General features: G+C 46.0%; 1 protein-coding gene and 1 long non-coding RNA gene across 5 annotated transcripts in view; both read right to left on the bottom strand.

Moving 5' to 3' along the window:
* LOC102133047 (uncharacterized) overlaps positions 1-20,437 on the bottom strand; it is a 697,922-nt gene that overhangs the window by 189,304 nt on the left and 488,181 nt on the right. The gene's annotated exons all lie outside the window — the stretch shown is intronic.
* Positions 5,835-13,758, bottom strand: LOC135968046 (uncharacterized). The gene is made up of 3 exons (XR_010582475.1): positions 13,574-13,758; positions 6,902-6,996; positions 5,835-6,096 (listed from the first exon to the last, which is right to left on the bottom strand). It is a non-coding gene; the product is annotated as an uncharacterized lncRNA (long non-coding RNA).

Below are 20,437 nucleotides of genomic sequence, written 5' to 3'. Positions count from 1 at the left end.
CAAAATTTGAGAAATATGAGAACTAGGGTCAAGAACTGAGCCCCTCTCCATTTCCTTGGTAATGACCCCTCTGATAGAAGCCACGAGGCACAGGCAGCATTTCAGGCCTCCAGTCCCATTCTGTGTAGCTGTATTTGAGGCCATGACCTAGTTCAGTTTCATAGACATCAATTGAGCATCAACGGTGTGCACGGTGCTTGCTCCAAGTGCAGAGAGAGCAGCCACCATCCCAAGGGCTTGCATCGTGGGAGATGAAACACCAGGGACAGCATAACCCAGATCTGGGATCCATGGGGATTTGCAGGTCATTAGGAAAATGTAGGTACCCAGGAACTGAGTTTGAGGAGAGGAAGAAAAGAGCTGGGAGGCTTCAGAGGGAAGTAACATGAGAGCTAAGTCTCAAAGTTAAGTACGATGTTGCCCCGGGACCAGGATCAAAACTGGAAGTCTCTTTGCAGATTACAATTCTGATTTCAGGGAAATTCTTCCATTTCAATCAGCTCAACACGGCCACAGAGAGATCATAAAGTGTTGCAGCAGGGTCAGTGTCTGGAAGCGTGCCAGGTGCGCAGTGGCCAGGCAATGCCTGCTCCCAACTAATGATGAGGTGGTAGATTTGGAACCTTTAAAATTTGAATCACTGCTTCCCATACCAAATAAGAATGGGGACTATGGCCTGGGTGTGGTGGCTCATGTCTGTAATCCCAACACTGTGGGAGGCCAAGGTGGGTGGTTCGCCTGAGGTCAGGAGTTTGAGACCCGCCTGGCCAACATGGCAAAACCCCCATCTCCACGAAAAATACAGAAATTAGCCGGGTGTGGTGGGGCATGCCTGTAATCCCAGCTACTCCAGAGGCTGAGGCAGAAGAACCACTTGAACCCGGGAGGCGGAGGTTGCACTGAGCCAAGATCACACCACTGCACTCTAGCCTGGGAGACAAGAGTGAGACTCTGTCTCAAGAAACAAACAAACAGAAATAATAAAATAAAAATAAAATAAAAGGCTTTTAGAAGGTGAACTGCAAAGCAATTGCATTGTTCTTCGTAAGTCTCAGGAGAGTCAGAGGCTGGCTTGATGCTCATGACACCCATCCACTATCTTCCTGGCTCACCGGTGACTTCATGTACCTAAGCCGCCATCAGTGCAGCTGTGAGGCTGAGTTCCAGCCAACAGTCTCTGAACCACGGAATGGAGTAGGGTCTCTCTTCCAGCCCAAAAACCAACATACGGCACTGCGAAGTGAGGACAAATAAAACTTTCGTCACGTGAAGCCACTGGAGTGTCGGAGCTGTGAGCGGAGCTCTGACCCTGCCTTCACTGGCACACAGGAGTGAGAGGGCAGCATGAGAGAGAAAGTGACAGTTGCTGGGGGTGGGGGTGGGGGTGGGTGGTGGGGCCGCGGGGCCACAGTCCAAACACTGGCTCTGAGTGACTTGCTGGTCCACCTGTTTAAGCCTGGGAAACCACGGTGAGCTAGAACACAGATGGACGGGGACAGAGGCTGGGTTCTAACCTGGGCCACAGAAGCCACGTCCACTGCCGGGGACCCTCTGTGAACACACCGAAGGTACGGTACGTGGACAGCTTATTTGTCATGTCACGATGGGCTGCGCAAGAAAAATGCTTTAAAAGGCAGGAAGCTTTTGGAGCCCAGGGTCACCGCATTATCGAGATAGGATCAGGTTTCCAGTGGAATCAACGCCGGTCAGAGTGGACACCACCCGTACCCAGCAGCTGCGAGCGGCTGACCTGCAACACGCCCTGTCCCTGGGCTTTGTCACCGTATATTCAACCACGCAGTCCTGCTCCTGGGTCTGCGTAAGCATGAAGGCTATTAAACAGCAGAATATCCAAACTGCTCCTGCAGGCGAACGCGTGTGGCATGTCTGTGAGTTGGGCTGGCAGAGAAAAGACGCTAAAAATACTGACGGAGGAAGTGGAGGGCGGCGGTGGCCACATTGGTCCTGACTTCCGGCGGCACCAGTGGCAGCCAATTAGCCAGGGGGTAATGGGTGGCCTCCAGGGCCTGCCGGGAGGTGCTGAGCTGGTGCCGGGCTGGAGTGGGCTCTGCGGGCTTCTGGCAAGAAAATGACGGAAGGCCGTAGCCTGGATTTTGCTGCCACACAGATACATGCGGGTGGCATCATTTCCAAAAGCACAGAAAGCACAGCTGGGTGAAAACAAGCTGAAATTCCTGCAGAAACCTTCAAATGCAAGGCTGGGAAAGCCTGTGGTCTCCCGGTTGTTGCATAAAAGATTCTTGTTTTTGCCGGGCGCGGTGGCTCACGCCTGTAATCCCAGCACTTTGGGAGGCTGAGGCGGGTGGAACACGAGGTCAGGAGATCGAGACCAGCCTGGCTAACATGGTGAAACCCTGTCTCTACTAAAAATACAAAAAATTAGTGGGGCACGGTGGCGAGCACCTGTAGTTCTAGCTACTTGGGAGGCTGAGTCAGGAGAATGGTGTGAACCCGGGAGGCGGAGCTTGCGGTGAGCCGAGATCGCACCACTGCACTCCAGCCCGGGCCACAGAGCGAGACTCTGTCTCCAAAAAAAAAAAAAAAAAAAAGACTCTTATTTTTGAAGCAACAGTCTTTCGTAGATTCCCCCACGGCATCCTGTTATGATATTTTACGATGCACTTTGGGTTAGTTGGAGCCTCTGCTAGGTTTTTACCACATGCTTCCCAGGGGCTGCTTCTTCCTCTGCCTTCACCCCGAGGGTGATGAAGAGGCTGCCGGCAGCCTTTGGCTCTCCACGGCTGCCTTGTTGAGCACTGCCTTCTTGTTGCTTACTGTAGATCATGACCTCCAGCCTGGCCTCACCAGGTTCCCCACTCCCAGGCTCTAGGTCTGGGGTCCTTTCCAACACTCCACTCCCGCTCCATGCTCTCCCTCTAAAACACAGTCACATCTTGCTATTTTCCCTCAGCAACATCTTTCAGACTCTCTCATGCCTTTATTCACACACCTCAATATCCTCCACCAAAGTTCTGCCTCTCCAAAGTCCTATTAACCTGGTTTTGGTAACTCAATCAACACAAACTTTTATTCTCCATGCATTGCTATAAAGCTAGCCCCGCCCTTCCTGAACTTGGGAATCCAACATTTGGCCACCCCAAGTCCTACAGGGCATTCTTACACATCTGCAGAAGACCCAAGCTATGAGAGAGATCGAGGAGACCAGTGTCAGAATGAAATGGAGGTTTGCCGACTGGAAAATTCCCTAAGTGTAATTATTTATTTTTTATTTAACATTGAGAGTAGAGAAATATGATTTAGGTAAGAATATAGGTAGGGAGACTTATGCTGAGCAAAGAATTTTGCTCAAAGTAGATAAGGTGACATGTGCCCAGGAGGGCTCTACAGTCTGCCCACTCACCATCCTATCCATAGGGCACCCTGACAACACTGAAGGTAACTTGGGCAGGTAACTAACATAAACATGATTGATAACAAAATCAAGATTCAAAATTGTCATGAGGGGTAGGAGCCCCAGAATGAAACCAGTGGTGTGCTGAGCGTCTTGCAAGGACTGATATGCACGGCTTTTCCCAAGTCTGCATTCAGCAATGTTGTACTGTGGGGCTGGAATCTGCCATGGTGAGGGGATTGCACCATGGACACTGGCACGCTGTAAGGCAGCTCTCTCCCTGCTTTCTGGAAACTGCCACTCTGAGGGCATTTACACCATGGACATTGGCACACTGTGAGTCAGCTCTTTCTGCTTTCTGGAATCTGCCATCGTGAGGGCATTTTCACCATGGACACTGGCACACTGTAAGGAAGCTCTCTTCCTGCTTTCTGGAGAGCCAGTTGCAAGATATTTATCCAGCATACCACTGAGTGAAAGCGTGTATATCCTTAATGCAAGTGAATCATTTCATGAGTTCTTGACCACCTAATGTGACATTTTTACAGAATTTCAGTCTGTCCCCTGATCTGCTTTGGTACCTGAAATGAGTCCTGGTACCTCGCCTTACCCTGTAAGTGCTGGAGCAACAGAACACGCACGCCCCCTCACCCCACTCTGGAGCAGGGCAAGCCTCGTGGTGGACGGGAGGTGACACTGCTTCTCCCCCACCCAAGGACAGCGCTGGATACCTCGAACCAAAGGCCACCACATGTACTTCTTCCTATTCAATAATGCTGTGGTTTTGCTGACATGTTGCATCGATGACCAGCTTTATGAACTTGGGAGGTCACATTACCTCTCTGAGGCTCATCAGAATCATTACTTAGAAACTGTGGACAAGAATACTAATTTCAAAGTATCACCAGAAGCATAAAATTACAGATGAGTGTGAAAATGATTTGCGTTCATTCTTTTGCCTGTGAGTTTTTAGTGCTAACTAATCAATCTTCCATAAAATACACCAGAATATGACATGATTTGTGTGTGATAATGTAAGTAAAATATAGTTTAAGATTCTAACCTACTATTTTTCTGAGAAGCAGTGAAAATTTTAAACATTGAAAAAAATTGTTTGCCTATGTCTCAGCTCATGCAGAAATGATAGTTTATACATAGGTTTATAGAGAATGTATCAAATGGACCCTGTCGTGTAAGTTTGCTGGCACCTGAACTGAACAACATGTGTTGTGGGACTTGGACTGGCCTTGACTTGGGAGTGGGATGACGCAGCAATGGTGCAGACAACACCAGCTAACATTTATTAAGCACTCATCAGTATGTAAAGCACAGATCACAGGCCCCGCCACTCATGCTTGACCTGCATCTTCCCATTTCATCATCACGACACTCTTGCCGTAGCTTACCATTATTGTTGCGTAGTAAGAAACGTGCCTGGTCTTTGTCCCTGGATCCTAGGAGGTAACATCTAAACCTGTGGAATTTCCTGAGTGATAGGAATTTGTTACTCAAGGAGGTCCCTAGGCATCTTAGGGTCTGCATGGGGCTGGCCACACCAGAAAGGCCAACTATGTGGTTACAGGGTGGGGTCACACGGTATAGCTGACCTTTGACCTCCCAAAAGGGAGAAGGCTTGAGATGGAGCTCCCAAAAGGGAGAAGGCTTGAGATGGAGCTCATCACCCGGGCAGTGATCCCTACAGAAGGAGGCTCCAGTGAGAACTCGCAGACGTATAGGAGGGGAAGTGCCCCCTGCCACCTTCCACAGGGAGAGGGCCCCACGGCCCCATGTTGGGAGCCTCCTGATCTCGACCGGCCCTGGACGCATCTCTGCTGGTAGGTCCTCAGCGTGCCCTTGGTAGTAGAGCTGCAGTTATAAGGACAGAGCTTTTCCGAGTTCTGCAAGTCATTCTAGTGAACTATGGACCCCAGAGAGACTGTGGGAGCCTTGACCTTGTGTTCAGAAGCGCGAGTGGCCTGGGAGCCGCAGACTTGGTGCTGGCGTGGAAGTCAGTGTGATGTTGGCAACTATGTCCAAACCTCCGGACTCCAACGTCAGTGCTGGGGGTTTCATGCCGGGATGCATCACAGCCCACCCAAGTATTTCCTCGAATCCTCTGGTGGGGAAACTGAGACTGCAGATGGGAAATAGCCAGCACCCTCCTCCCCTCTAGTTTGCGACATGAGTGAGCCAAACGCTGGCGGTGGGCCTCCGAGCCACGCTGCAGAAATGTGTTCTGTGAACATGGCGTTTCCTCCAGATCGTCCTGTTAGAACACACCGTCAAAAACAAAGAGAACAGAGGGTTTCCCCATGCGGGCGTGTCCCTAGAGAACGGGGAGGAGAGTCTCCTGTGCGGTGATCCAGGGTTTCTTTTTGGTTTAATGTACAAGAGCACACAGGCCACATGAAATGGTGTGTTTTTGTTTTTTGGTTTTGTTTTTTGTTTTTTGGTTTTTTTAAAAATCTCATCCCAAAAGAATAAAAACAAGAGATCCCAGTAGACACAGGAGTGTTGAAGAAAAAAAAAATAACAACATAACGGGCTAACAAAAGTGCTGCATTTGACATACAAGTGAGCTTCGCTGGCAGCCACACAATGCCGGCCTCTTCTCCCTGTATGCTCTCGTGAGCCGGCTTTCCTCGGCTGCTGGGGAGCAGGATGTGGTTTTTCTTACGCTGTGCTGAATGCAAGGAATCTGTTTGTTTATTTTCATTCATTTCCTATGGATACAGGCAGATGTGTAAGTTGAGCTTTAACTCCAGAAAGTGCCCACGGATACGTTGACGCGTTTTAAGCCGGGGGTTGCACAGAGGCCTCCCTGAGGCTGAGTCTGCTCCATCCTGAACCCATGATTACAGCCCCAGAGAACCTGATATTAAGCTGCTCTTTGAGTCTTATCCAGGCATAATGTGCTGCTCCGTTGAAAGGCTGGCGCTGGGAGAAGATGCAGAGGGCGTCACCAGAGCCATTACGAGGCCATCACGCAGCCAAACCCACACTTTCCGCAGCCAGCAGCAGGCAGCCCGGTGAAGGGGGCGATTAGAAACCAGGCCCAGCCCTCCGCGGGAACAAGCTCAGAGAAAGCCTATTCAGGGACAGCTTCCGCAGACAGGGGCAGCCTGTCGCACTCCGAAGAGCAGAGACCGTGTTCGTTTAAAAACGTCAACTCCTCCGGGTGAACTGCCAGCAGAGGAATGGGTGCAGTGTCCCTCAGGCGCCTTCCACCCTCACAAGACCCATCGCACGTCCCCCTCGGCCACCCAGGGAATGGGGTCAGGCTGACAGAGCCAGCATTTGTCTCCCCGCCTGTCATTCTTTTGGGGTGCAACCTTGCTCTTTTCTCTGTGTGCTCTGAACCTGTTCCTACGTGGGGCTGGGTGCTTTGAGCCTCGCCCAGGAGGCCTTAATGAAGTTTTATGGCAAGACCCTAAAACTCAAACAGCTGAGAGAGAGGTGCCCTAAAGATGGGCTTCTGGTGACAAAGGTGGATGTGGCAGAGGCCAGCTCTTGCTGTGTCTCCCTTACCCAGGAACCCTGGGAGTTTCTCGTGAGCCTACATGAAGCAGTGTTGCCCCAGGGAAGCCCCTGGCGGCTCAGGCTTCCATGGAGTCCGTGCCCACCTGAAAGGTACAAAAGGCAGTTGAGCGAGAGTGACGTCGCACCTTGCAGCTCCACACCGCCAGTCTGGGTTGGCTTTGGAGGAACATGCCACATTCTAGTCATTTGTCTCCCATACACAGTGCACCTGTCACTGTTCACGGACAAAAAGCATTTCTGATGGCCAGGCTTACATGGAGGTCAGAGAAGGTGTGCTCCAAAGTACATCAGCGAGGGGCAATTAAAAACTAAACCCCACTGACCACTCTAGATTTAACCAATGAAGAAAGGAACCCTGTGATAACAATGGACCATCACTTGGATAGATAAGTCAGCGTGAACATAAGAGTGCATTCCAGTAACACCAACCCTTTGCTGTGATTAGCTCGGGCAGGGACAGCAGCGGGGGAGGGGGTCCCAGGTTGTCACTGGGATATGCCAATCCTTGTCGTGATTAGCCCTGGCAGGGACGGCGGCAGTGGGGGGGCCCAGGTTGCCACTGGGATGCAGGTGGGCTATGTTGTGTGTGTGATGTTGGCTCACCTAGCAACTGTCCTTGACCCCAAACTAAATATCACACATGCCACTTTCTATTCTTTCCCCATCTTTTCTGGCATAGGATGAGACCCGAGCTTTGGCGTGTCTGCATCTGCGTTCTGTCTGAGGATGTCAAAGCAGATGTTTACACTCTGAGATTTATCCGTGGAATGTGCAGCGTGACTCAGGGTGAAACTGCAGAATGAGATAAATTGGCTGAAACCTGGCTCAAAGGTGGGTTCTTAGGTTCAGCTGGAGTTTTTCAGTGTTCCTACTTACAGTGGTGAATCTGAACTCTCGGCCACGTCCCAGAGCAAGGAGCAGTCCCCTGTGAGCCCCACAACCGTGGGATCACGGTGACAGGACACGCTCAGAGGGAATTTGTCCAACCCGACACCCTCATGGAAGCCAGTTCCCTCCTGTCTTAAACTGTTCCATTTTTGGTTTTTAGATTCAGCAACCTTATTATGCAGAGCGTCTTTTTGATATGCCTGTTTCACTTTTGTGATACACTTTTAGCGTCATTTAAAAATTGGGCTTCAGGGTTGTTTGTGGCCAGGTGGGGAGGCTCGTGCCTGTAATCCCAGCACTTTGGGAGGCCAAGGCAGGCGGATCACCTGGGGTCAGGAGTTCGAGACCAGCGTGGCCAACGTGGTGAAACCCCTTCTCTATTAAAAATACAAAAGTTAGCCAGGCGTGGTGGTGCGCACGCCTGTAATTCCCAGCTACTCAGGAGGCTGAGGCAGAAGAATCGCTTGAACCAGGAGGCAGAGGTCGCAGTGAGCTGAGATAGCACCATTGCACTCCAGCCTGGGTGACAGAGCGAGACTCCGTCTCAAAAAAATAAAAATAAAATAAGAATAATAAAAATTGGGCTTCAGGAGGGCAAATCTCAACATTTTACAATCAGTTTCTGGTGCAGCGGAAGGAAGCACAGAGTTGCTGTCTCAAAGCATGGACGTCCCCACTGGGTTCCTGCTGTAGCTCCCAGGCATCTCAGAGCTGCCATCCCAAATCACTCAAGAGCTTCCTGCTGCCCGACATCTGTCCCTGCTCCTCCCTGAGTCACTCCCTTTCTCTGTGGCTCAGCCACTAGCTGTTCCCTCGACCTCCTTCTCAAGCCGCCACAGCCCTCCTCCACGTCTTCCACAGAAGTCGTTTAAAAATGTGATGAGTTTCCTTCTGAAACATGCCCAGAGGCCTAGCCAGAGCGGAGTCCCCTGCACGGCCCTCCCCTGACTGTTGTGTTCCCTCCTGTCCTCCTGTTTTCTGGGCCCAACCACGGGACCCCTCTCTCTCTTTCCATTGCGGGACTTGCGTTCTGGCCCTGAGGGCTTTCAGACACAGGTCCTCCGCCCACCTCCTAATCACCACTAATCACATCTTAGGTTTCGCTTTCCTGGGGGGATGGCCCTCCCCTGAAGGAGGCTCCCAGTGTAACTCGGGCCTCCCTCTACCCCGGGGAGTTGGAGGCCTGACCTGGTACACCTGTGAGGAATGCTGGGCATGTCTATCCCGGCCCTCCTTTCTCCTGGGAGTGAGGAACCCAGGAAGCACGACCTCCCCAACTCCACCACACCACGGGGGCTGAGGCCACGCGGACACAGCTGCCATGGCTACACTCTGGGGCTCAGGGAACAGGCACCTGGCTCGTACAGAGGGTGTCCTGCAGCCTGGGCTTGCTAGCGACCATCTTACTTTGCTGAAGCTGCGATAACAAAACATCTCAGACTGAGTGATTGTTAAACACCAGAAACGTGTTGCTCACCGTTCTGGAAGCTGAGAAGTCCAAGCTCAAGGTGCTGGCAGATTCCTTGTCTAGTAAGGGCTTTTTCTGCTTTTGAATGGCACCTCTTTTACAAGTCATTAATCCCATTCATGCAGGCTCTATCCTCCTGACCTAATCCCCTCCTAAAGCTGCACCTCTCAATACTATGGCATTGGAGGGTAGGTTTCAGCACAGAAACTGAGTAGAGATGGAACCTTGGCCTCCATCCTTATGAAGGTGCTCAGATTCTGGGTGTGACCTCCTCAGAGAGGCCAAAATGCTTCTTCTGACCTCCTGGCACTTCCTTGCCCAGGTTCCTCTTCCTGGCACTGCAGGCATATGCACTGTTTGTGTGTGCTTGTATTTGTGTATAGTGAACTTCGCCCATGGCGATGCACGCCATGGGAGAATGGTGATATGGTTTGGCTGTGTCCCCACCCAAATCTCATCTTGAATTGTAATCCCGATAATCCCCGCATGTTGAGGGAGTGACCCTGGTGGGAGGTGATTGGATCCTGGGGGCAGTTTCCACCAGGCTGTTCTTGTGATAGTGAGTTCTGCCCAGATCCGATGGTTTTATACATGTTTGACAGTGCCTCCTTCACATGCTGTCTCACCTGCCACAGTGTGAGACGTGCCTGCTTCCCCTTGCGCCATAATTGTAAGTTTCCTGAGGCCTCCCCAGCCATGCAGAACTGTGTCGATTAACCCTCCTTTGTTTATAAATTACCCAGTTTCGGACAGTTCTTCCCAGCAGTGTGAGAACGGACTAATGCAGACAAGGAGTGTGTCTCCTCTGTTCAGGACTGACACAGGGTGCCCGAGCTGGCACCGCCACAACACCCAGAGGCCTCCATGCCAACTCCGCTAGCTGTCTGCCCTTTCCTAGCTCAGAGCCTTTGTGTGTGTGACTCCTCCCACCCTAGATGCCTTTCTCACCTCTGTACCCATTCACACATGCAGGACCCGCCTGGCCCTGTACCCAGCACAAGCCTTCCCAGCCTCCTGCTCTCTAAGCTGAGGGCCCACTGGGAACGGGGGAGGTTCCTGGATTCCAGGGCCTGCCCACTGTGTGGGGCCTGGAGCCTGACTTTGTAACGCTGTCTTCCTCTGTTCCATTAGGGTCCAAAGACAGATCATGGCTAAGAGCTGGCAGAGCTCTTCCCCTTCATGGTGATGGCGATGACGATGAGGTGACAATGACGGCGATAATGACGATGGAGATGATGCAAACCATCCTGTACTGAGCACACGTCTGTTTTGGATGCAGGATAAGTGCCTTACACATGTGTTCTCTCCTTTCTCTGCTCATCTGTAGCTGTAGGAGGATGGCTGATGTGTGGGGAAGTTAGATGGCTGCGTGCAAGACCTGCAGCTGGAGAGTGGCAGGACGCCATGGAAACCGACCTCTGAACCCAACCTGCGTTTCCAATGGGCCCCGGCTCTGTTGGGAAACGCGAAGTGTCCATGCAGAAGGTGGACCATGAGGGATGTGCAGACCTTTTTGGTATGCACTGGGCAGGGACCACAGTTGACTTGTTTAGACAGAAGTGTGAGTTGGCGAAAGCCCAGATTCACTTTTCTGTCTCCCCTTTCACTCTTTCATCTGCGTGTGCTGGGTTTATACATATGCATGCACGTGTGTGTATATGTATGTGTGGATAAATACACATGTGCGTATTCATGTTCGCCTGTATACATATGTATACGCTCCCATGCGGGTATACACACAGTACACACATGCATTTGTGCATACATGTGCCTGTACATCTCTATATGCTCCCATGCAGATGTACACATATTTGTGCACACGTGTGCATGTACATCTGTATACATCCCCCACACAGTGTACATACATGCATTTGTGCATATGTGTGCATGTACATTTGTATATGCTCCCATGCAGGTATACACACATGTATTTGTACATGGACATCTGTATATGCGCCCACGCGGGTGTACACACATGTATTTGTGCATGTACATATGTATATGCTCCCATGCAGGTGTACACACATGAATTTGTGTGTACGTGTGCATGTACATGCGTATACACTTCCATGTGGGTATACACACATGCATGTGTGCATGTACATCTGTACACACTCCTACGCAGGTGTACACACATGTATTTGTGCATACGTGTGCATGTACATCTGTATACACTCCCACGCAGGTGTACACACATTCATTTGTGCATATGTGTGCATGTACACATGTAAATGCTCCCACACAGGTGTACACATGCATTTGGGCATACATGTGCATGTACCTCTGTATATGCTCCCATGTGGGTGTACACACATGCATTTGTGCATACGTGTGCATGTACATGTGTATATGCTTCCACGTGGGTGTACACACATGCATTTGTGTGTACGTGTGCATGTACATCTGTATATGCTCCCACGCAGGTATACACACATGCATTTGTGCATGTGTGAATGTACATGTGTGTGCATGTGTGTGCACATTCACAGATTCATGTTCATATGTGCACACGTGTATAGACATATGGTTCATATCTCCCTGTGAAAAAGACACATTCTGGTTACAGAAGCCTTTCCTAGTCTGTCACTTATTTCCTCTAGCCCTTAGTTTCTAACTCTTTTTTTTCTCCTTTTCCTTTTTTAGATTGAGGCCTAGTGAGCATGTATCAAACTGGTCAGATCTCAAGTGCTACCATTCAATTAGTTCTGACCAATGCTCGTTTGCGAGTACCCCACACCCCGAGCAAGCTACAGAGCGTTCCATCACCCCAGAAGGCAGCTTGTGCCCTCCCGTCACTCCCACCTAGTGCCCCATCATGCGTCTGTGCTCCTGTCGGGCTGATTTAACTTCGCCTGGGGTTCCCCAGCCTTCATCTCCTTTGGACTTTCTGCTGTTCTCCAGGGTCTGATTTTGTTTTCACTCTCAGGACTTACTTCTAAATTCACATTAAAAAGTCTTCATTTCACATAAGAGGGGCCAGAAACACCTCTCTGTTGTTCTCTTGCCTTTAAGACCCACAGTCACAGGCCGCTCCTGTCCTCCTGGAAGCTGGTTGCAGGTTGGGCAGGGATCAGAAAGCTGCAGCAAACTGACCCAGTCACTCACAATTAATATTACATTGGTGGAAAAGTAATTGTGGGTTTTGCCACTTTTTTTTAGTGACAAAAACACTATTTTGTACTAGCCTATTAGTATTTACTGTCCTAAGCTTTTTGCATGTGTCAAACCTCAGGATACACCTGTGGGTGCACACGGCCAGCACCCTCATTTAGAGATGAAGAGGCTGATGTTCAGAGTGGTTCAGAGAGTCAGGTGATCTGCCCGGGGTGGCCCACAGGCGAGCACCGGAGGCTGGCTAGACAGCAGGACCGAGTCACAGTGGAGTGCTGCTCCCTAGCCAGATCATTCCCTTTGCTTCCAGAGCGTGGGAGAGCCCGCCTCTGGCTGCTTTTGTGCAGCGAAAAACGATGTCTTTTGTCATGGTGTCTGGGAAGCTGGAGAAGGTGCATGCCCTTCAGGACCCCCACCCGCCGAGCCCCAGGCCTCTGGGTTTCCTCTCCCTAAGTCTCCCCTGGGGAGTTCTGTAAAGTCTTTTCCTGCTCCTAAGACCCTTCTGCTACCACCCCATTTCCCCGACTTCTCACTCTTCCTGCTCTTCCAGTCACCCAGGTCTGGCTTCCTCTCCCCACCCATGAGCCAGCCCTTGCCCAGAACCCAGGGTGATGATTCCCAGTGGGTGCTGCTCAGTTCCTTGGGCCCCCCAGCAGATGGTTCTCCTGCACCCATGGCTCCAGGGCTGGGGGATCCCCAGCCCCCCAGTTCCCTCCCTGGCCTGCTCTGTGGTCCCTTCCCTTCCCACCCCATCACTGTTCCCAGTCTCTGGGGGCAGAACCAGACCCTTCTCCCTCCACAGCACCACCCACAACAGCCCGGGTGCCCCTGCAGACTCATGGTGTCAGTGAACTACCTGAGGGCCGACTGCTCCCAGACCTACACCCCAGGTCAGCGTCCAGGTGCTGTAGCCTCGAGGGGTTCCAGCCGCTCTCTGGACATTTGCACCAAGACTCCAGGGAGACACCGCACCTCTCCCAAGGTTCCTGTCTCAGTGAACGGCTCCAGCCCAGAACCCTACTCGGCTTTCTCATCCCCGCTTCTTCCTAACCTGCTTCTAACCACTCACTGTGGCTTATTCATCTCAATCCCAAACGGCTTCTGGTTTGCGTGCCCTTAGTCACCCGGAGTGGGGAGTCACCGTCCCTCCCACAACTGCCCAGCGGCCTCCAGGCGCCCACCAGGCCCCTGGCCCGAGGCTCCTCCGTGGCACAGCCTGTGCTGCGCTCCCAGAAACGGACATTCTCTGGCTGTCACGGGGGTCGTTAGAAAACGAGTCACTTCCGCCAGCAGCACAACTGTGCAGGAACCTGATCCCCTCCCCGACGGGGCTAAGAATAACGTGCCTCGTTAGCACATTCAAAACGGTGGCACGAAATTACACGGGGCGCGCTAACAACCACGTTGGCAGCTCAGCGTGGGGTCGCTTTTCCTCCCTTGCAGCTCCGTGGGAATTCTGCACCACGCGCTCTCCCAGAGCAGCAGAGGCGCGGGGCTGGCCCCTCTGGAGGGAGCAACATGTTCTTATTCTAATTACGCTGGTAATTAGAGCGCAGGTCTTTGAACCTCAACCAGCCACGTTCCCGCCTCCAGGACTCACGCAGGATGAGAAGTGGGTCTGGAGGTTTCCTGCTGCTCAAGGCTGTTGGCTGCTGTTGTGAAGGGACCTTAAAAACAAACCCACCTGTAGATTTGTGTGTGTGTGTGTGTTTGTTTCCTTGCCTCGTCATGAATTGCTGGTGTCCAAATCACTGTTTTGTGTTCTGTATATATTGAAGCAAATGGCAAAGAGCCTTTCGCTCTTTTTCATTGGGATTTGAATTTTGTGGCATGCGAGGGCTGACATTTCATTATTTCCACTAGAGCTTGGAATTGGAGACCCGTGATCCAAAGGAACAGTACGGGGAGTGCGCTTGTTGTGTTTCCTGAGGTCTGCATTTGTCTGTGCATTTGAATAGGGCGTATGTCTTCGGTTGGGCAATGAATTCCTCCATATTAAAATTTTCAAATATAAACGGAGCCAAATAATCAAGCTGATTTACAAAGTGATTTCTGCAGAATGATAGCCTTAACTAATTGCCAGAGTAAGTCCCGCAAACCTTACATTTACAAGAACGAATTCGTCTGTTTTGAGGAGTTAGGGTAAATAAATACTCCAGGCTTTGAACAAACCAGGGAAAGACCTGGGTATGGAAATCCAATCTCTTGCCATCACTGTCAAAAAAATTTTTGAGTGTGTCCTGTAAGCACAGTGCTGTGCCACATACTTTGGGTGATAAGAGATGTCAAAGTTCTCTTTGGTCCATGGTTCCCTAGCCAGTGAAACACAAGTGCACATACCTGTATGTTGAATGTCAGGACGCCTGTGCTAACTGTGGTAGGTAACCAATGTATAGCCCAGGGCTCACAGGGTGACAGGGGAAGGGGTCTTGTTCTAGACCCAGGAAGATCTTCCATGTCTATCTTGCTCTACCTGACTTTAAAAAAAAAAAAGTCCTTATTAAAAAATAATAATTCTTAAGATTATTCCATTATGTCTATTTTTTGTTATATCTGAGCTAAATACAATTCTCTAGCCAAATAAAACAGTCAGGTATTCTAAAATGCTTCTTTATTGAAGGAACAAATAGAAAACCTAGGGTTGGAAAAATTAACCCTAAAATCAGAAACAGTTCAGAATTGCAATCAACCAAATGTAGGTTAAAGGCAGGATCTATAAGGACAGTGAGAACACACAACCTGGACCCTCAGCAAAGATGGGCGACTTCTTGGTTCCAGACATTTAGGACGTTTTTGTCTTATCATTAGTTGACCACTAAGATAACTGAGCAGAGATTTCATTGGCTACATAAGATTTTAAAAATTATAGACTTTATAAAATTCGTTTAGGAAATTTACTAAACAAAGAATAACCAAAAGCCTGGAAGAAGGGGAAGAATCTGATTTCCAGAGTTGGCACATTATATTACATAAAATGTCCAGCTCTCAACAAAAAGCTATGGGACAAGGAAAGAGACAAGAAACTGTGATCCACCCACAAAGAAAAAGGTATTTTATACAAATTATCCCCGGGGAAGCCCAGACATTGAACTTTTTAGACAAAGCCTTTAAATCTTCTATTGTTAATATGCTCAAAGAACCAATGGAAAGTATGAGAACAATGTCTCACCAAATCAAAAATATCAATAGAAAGGCAGAAATTATAAGAAAATAGCCAAATAGAAAGTCTGGAGCTAAAAACTACAGTAACTGAAATTAAAAATTCACCAGAAGGAACCAATAGCAGATTTTAGTAGGTTAAAGAATTGGCAGACTTAGAGATACATCAGCTGAGATTATTCATTCTGAGAAACAGAAGAAAGAAAATGAAGAGAAATAAACAGAGCCTCAGAGACCTATGGAAAATGATCAAATAAACATATATGTAATGGGAGTCTCGGCATGAAAGGAAAGACAAAATGGGGAAGAAAGACTATTTGAAGAAACAATGGCAAAAAACTTCCCAAATTGAATAAAAAACATTAATCTATATAACCAAGGAGCTCTCCAAATTCCAAGTAGGATATCTTTCAACAAAGACAAAATTTCAAAGAAACTCTTGAAAGCAGCAACAGGGAAGTGATTCATGACATATGAGAGATTCTCAACAAGATCAACAGCTGGTTTTACATTAGAAATTATAAAGGCAAGAAGGCAGTGGAATAACATTTACAAAATGCTAAAGAAAAGAAAGTCAAGTAAGAATTCTGTATCTAAAACTGTTCTTCAAAAACAAAGGAAAAATTAAGACATTCCCAAATAAACAAAATTCTGAGAGAGTTTATCACTATGAGATCTTCCCTACAAGAAATACTAGAATCTTTCGGGCTGAAATCAAACAATATTAGACTATAACTCACATCAAAATAAAGAATTTTTTTCTAAAGTACCATCAGTAAAGGTAACAGCTAAATATAAAACACAGCATAAAAGTGTTTTTTGTTTGTACCTGTTTTTCTCCTATCTGATTTAAAAGGAAATAGCACAAAGCAACAATTATAGATCTGTGATGACAGCCATGGACTCTGTAAAGATGCCAGTTATAGGACAATAACAGCATAGGAGTAAAATTTTGTGTACAATTAGAATTAAATTGGTATTAATCCAAACTAGATGATTTTAAGATACTAATGGTAATCCTCAGTCAACTACTAAGAAAATAACTCAATAACATAATATACTAAAAGAAACAAGGGACTTAAAATTGTACACTAGAAAATATATATTTAGGACAAAGGGAAACAGTAATGGTAAGCTAAGGGAACCAAAAAGACATAAGGCATATAGAAAACAATTAACAAAATGGCAGATGTAAACCAGACCTTATAAATAACTCATAAAATATGAATGAATTAAATGCTCTAGTCAAAAGATAGATATTGGCAGGATGAATAAAAATGGCATGATTCAACTATATTTTGTCTGCAGTGATATACTTTATTTCCAAAGACATAAGTAGGTTGACAGTGAAGGGATGGATAAAGATATACTGTGCAAACAATAACCAAAAAAGAGCTGGCATAGCTATACTAAAAATAAACTTTAAGGCAAAGCTGCTACTAAAGACAAAGTAGGACAATTTTAATGATAAAAGATCAATCTATCGAGAAGATATAACAACTATAAGCAATATGCATTTAAAAACAGAGGCTAAAATACATGAAGCAACAACTGACAGAATTGAAGGTAGAAATAGTTAATAAAAATACTCAAATACTTCAATATCTGACTTTTAATAATGAATAGGACAATTAGATATAAGACCAATTGATAAAGTCTAAAAAACACTATAAATCAACTAAACCTAACCAATACGTACAGAACATTTTATCCAACAGTAGAATACACACTGTTCTCAAGTAAACATGGAACATTCTCCAGAACAGACTAAATGTTAGGCCATAGTGTATTCAGTAATTCTAAATTTATTGATATAATTTTTTAAAGGATTTAAATTTAAATTTAAAATTCAATAAATTTAAAATGATTAAGATAATAAAGAGTATGATTTCTGATCACAATGGAATGAAACTAGGAATCAATAATGGAAGGCAATTTGGGAAAATTAAAAGGTGGAAATCAATTTACACCCTCCTGAATAACCCATGAGTCAAAGAAGAAATCACAAAGGAAATTAGGAAGTACGTTGACATGATTGGAAACAAGGACACAGCATAACAAAACTTATGGGATGCAACTAAGCCAGTGCTTTTCAGAGTATTTATAGCTGAAAATATGTACTTTTTAAAAAAAAAGAAAAATTTCAAATTAGTAAGCTAACACTCTTAAGACATTGAAAAATGAAGAGCAAAATAAATCTAAAGCAAGCAAAAGGAAGAAAATAGTAAAGATGAGAGTAGAAACAAGTAAAATCAGGAATTAAAACCAGTAGAGAAAATCAACAAAAGCAAAAGCTTTTCCCTTTTCAAAGATCAATAATATTGATACACTTTAGACTATGAAGAAAAAGAGAGAAGACTCAAATCACTAAAATCAGGAATGAAAAAAGGAATAATACCCCTAACAGAAATAAAAAGGATTACAAAAGAATGCTATGAACAGTTACATGCCAGTGAATTAGATAACTTAGATAAAATGTGCAAATGCCTAGAAAGAAACAAGCTACCGAAACTGTCTCAAGAAAAAATTAAAAATCTGAATAGACCTATAACAAGAGATTTAACTGATAATCAAATAATTTCCCACAAAGACCAAACGATTTCAATGGTAAATTTTACCAAATGTTTAAAGAATAATGAATACTTTTTCTTTACAAACTCTTCAAAAAACAGAAGAGAAGGGAATAGTTCTTTACTCATTGTGAGGCTAGTATTACTCTGATCCCAAAGAAAAGAAAAGTGAATACATATGAAAATTGGTCATACTAATAAAATAAAGAATAAATGCCACATGGTTAACTCACAAGATAAATCATTTGACAAATCCCAACATCCTTTGCTGATAAAAAACAATCAACAAATTATGAATAGAAAGGAACTTTCTCAACCTTAGAGAAGACATATATAAAAATCCACAGTTAATATCATGTATAATAATGAAATACTGAAATATTTTCTACCAAAATCAGGAACAAGACAAAAAAAAAAAAAAGAAGTTCTTTTAAGAATTTTGGCCAGGTGTAGTGGCTCACGCCTGTAATCCCAGTACTTTGGGAGGCTGAGGCGGGCGGGTCATGAGGTCAGGAGATCGAGACCATCCTGGCTAACACGGTGAAACCCTGTCTCTACTAAAAATACAAAAATTAGCCAGCCATGGTGGCGGGCGCCTGTAGTCCCAGCTACTCGGGAGGCTGAGGCAGGAGAATGGCGTGAAACCGGGAGGCAGAGTTTGCAGTGAGCCGAGATCACGCCATTGCACTCCAGCCTGGGCGACAGAGCGAGACTCCGTCTCAAAAAAAAAAAGTTTATTCAACATTGTACTGGATATTCTAGTCAGAGCAATTAGGTAAGGGGAGACAAGCATTCAGATTGTAAAGAAAGAAGTAAAACCATCTCTATTCACAAATGACCTAACCGTGCATATATGATATCCCAAAAATCTACACACACAAAAATTAGTATAAACAAGTTCTGCCATGTTTCAGATATAAGCAAATATCGATTGTATTTCTATATACTACTAATGAGCTATCTAAAAATAAAATTCAAAACCAATTACATTTACAATAGCATAAAAATTGAACAAATTAAATGAAAACTTGTACATTAAAAACTATGTTACTGTAAACAATTAAAGAAGACCTAAAAAATTAAAAAGACATCCACTGTTTACAGAACAAGAGACTTAATAGTATTAAAATGGGAATATGCCCCAGATTTGATGCTATCAAAATTCCAGCTGGCTTCTTTATAGACATTTTAAGGTAAGCCTAAAATGTGTATGGAAATGCAAGAGACCCAAAACTGCCAAGACAAACTTGTAAAAGAAGTTGGACGATACGTTTCTTGATTTCGAAACTTATGACAAAGCTAAAATAAACAAGACAGTGTCGTCTGAGCATGAGAATAGACTCATAGATCAATGGAAGAGAAGAAACGAGAGTCCAAAAAATCAACCATCACATTTAGAGCCAATCAATCTTCAGTCAAGGTGCCAAGACAATTCAACGGGCAAAGAGTTGTCTTTTCAACAAGGGGTGGTGCTGGGACGATTGAATATCCAAATGCAAACAAATAAAGTTGGACCTTTACCTGTTACCCTATAGAAATTTTAACTGAAAATGGATTGAAGACTTAAACGTAAGTGCTAAAACTGCAAAACTCTTGGAAGAAAACTTAGACACAAAGCTTCACGACCTTGAAGTAGGCAATGGTTTCTTAGATACGGCACCAAAAACACAAGCAACAAAATAAAAAATTAAACGGGATATTATTGAAATTATAATCTTTTGTCCTTCACAGGGACAACACCAAGAACGTGAAAAGACAATCTACAGGATGGGAGATTTCCAAATATATACCTGACATAGGTCTAGAAACCAGAATATGTAAAGTACTCTTACAACTCAAAAATAAAAAGACCAGTCCCCTAATTTATAAAATGGTCAAAGGATTTGAAGAGAATTTTCTCAAAGAACATATGCAAATGGCCAATAAACATATGCAGACATGTCCAACGTCATAAGTCATCGGGGAAATGCACATCAAATCCACAATGAGATATTGCTTCATACCTGCCAGCTTACTATGATCAAAAAGTATTTATAATAAGTGTTGATGAGGGTGTGGAAAGTTGGAACTCCAGTTCTTGCCTGGTGGAAACGCATAATGTGGCAGCAGCTTTGGAAGGCAGTGTGGAAAATTCCTCACCATTTAAACATGGAGTCACCATACGACCCAGAAATGTTACTTATATACTCAAGAGGATCAGAAACATACACAAACATTTGTACACATGTATTTACAGCAGCATTATTCATAACCAAAAAGTAAAAACAATCCAAAGCTCTATTAGTTGATGAGTGAATAAACCATATACCATTGTGAATTCACCACTTC

Source organism: Macaca fascicularis, chromosome 17, assembly GCF_037993035.2.
Source record: "Macaca fascicularis isolate 582-1 chromosome 17, T2T-MFA8v1.1".
In the NCBI taxonomy this organism is placed as follows: Eukaryota; Metazoa; Chordata; class Mammalia; order Primates; family Cercopithecidae; genus Macaca; species Macaca fascicularis.
This window is presented reverse-complemented; position numbering and strand designations above follow the sequence as displayed.